The sequence below is a fragment of the Crocuta crocuta genome, unplaced genomic scaffold (assembly GCF_008692635.1).
Source record: "Crocuta crocuta isolate KB4526 unplaced genomic scaffold, BGI_CrCroc_1.0 scaffold408, whole genome shotgun sequence".
Classification (NCBI taxonomy): domain Eukaryota; kingdom Metazoa; phylum Chordata; class Mammalia; order Carnivora; family Hyaenidae; genus Crocuta; species Crocuta crocuta.
The window spans coordinates 3699063-3700648 of record NW_027527444.1 but is presented as its reverse complement, the minus strand read 5'-3'; positions in this window follow the sequence as shown (position 1 = coordinate 3700648).

Below are 1586 nucleotides of genomic sequence, written 5' to 3'. Positions count from 1 at the left end.
TGCCGGATGAGGCAAGGCCCACGGGGTTAGGGCAGGCCTCGCGGGCCGCAGCCTCCAGCTCAGGGGGCGGCCCTGGCCAGAGCACCAGAAATTTGGTTTTGCCGACGCTGGAACACAATCAGCAAGCGATCGAAACCGTAAGATTGGACGGAAAGAGACTGCGCAGAAGTCCTATCGGGAGAGAAATCAAAGGGGAAGGGACGCGAGAAGAGGAAATGTAAGGTTACAGATCTAACCCCGGAGAGGGGGCCCGGGAGGGAGCCCGGGGGCAGGTGGCCGCTTCCTGCCGAGGTCAGAGCTCCCGCTGAGGGCCTCCTCGTGGATACCAGTGTGTGGGGGGAGCCGTGGACACTGCCGGGGGGGTAAGGAGGGGGATGGGCCGAGTTGGCCAGACCCCTCCCAGGGGCCTCTCAACCTAGTCAGCACGATTTCCCNCGCCAGAAGGAAGGGCAGAGCCCAGACCCACCAGAAGTGGATCCTGAGGCCACCTGGGCAGCAGGGCCGGCTTGGACCGAGGCTGGGGCTGGAAGCCCTGACCCGCCTGGGGAGGGGCCTGACTGTCTGGAGGGGGAAAGCCAAAGGGAGGGAGCCACCTGGTGTCTGGAAGTGGAAGACGAGCGTGTCTGGTGTCTGGGAAGCGGGGAGGGGGCGGGATGAACGCAAGGGAACGTGGGGGGCTCGCTGGCGCCCTTGCTTCTGTGGCAACAATTACAACCTGCACTTGAGGTTTGTCCAGACTCCCCCCACCTCAGCCCACAGCACGGGGCAAACGCTGGGAAGTAAGGCATCAGGGGCCGTTTTACAGCCTACCCTTGTTTCACTCCTGAGGATGGCCAGTCCCCAGGCGCCTGGCCCTGGCAGGCTCTGTGGGGCGTCAGCGAGATGGAGGGGACCCGGAGTGAGGAGGCCAGCAGGTCTGGGCAGCACAGGGCCCAGAGGGCGCCGACAGCTCCCTGCAGCTCAGGCTTTGGCCTCGAAGGTGCAGGCGGTGCACCGGCAGCTGGGAGCCCTATGCCCGCAGGAGTCATGCGTCCTGGGTGTCCCCCAGCAGGCTGGCCCTGGCCGCACACGGGGGTCCGGGCCTCGGGCGCTGGGCATTGCGGCCCCTTCTCCCGTGCCCGGTATGCCAGGGAGAGGCGAGAGGGAAGGAGCTGGCAAGGCGGGAAAGGGAGCCCAGAGGCCGGAGTGTCCTCGGGGTGCGAGGCCGGCCCCATCCAGCAGTGTCACATCCACCCTGCACGGTCACCCCCTGGGACAGGCCAACTCTCCAGGCACAGGACAGTGTGACCGCTCTGTCTGTTTTCACCGTGAGCACAGACGCACGGACAGGCCCGTCAGCTGAGCAGAGACCCTCCCTCCCCCGGCGGCCTGGACGAAGCGGGGTGCTGCCTTCTGGCCTGGCCCAGAGGCAGGCAGCCTCCCCGGGACGGTGATGCTTCACAGATCATGCGACAGAGGCAGGGGCGCAGCTGGCCCCCATCTCTGGAGGCCACAACTGGCTGCGAGCCCCCATATTGCTCAGCCTCTCAGAGGCCCTGCTGGCCGGTTCCCGGGAGGCTCCCCAGCCCCGCCGCCCCCCCCAGGGG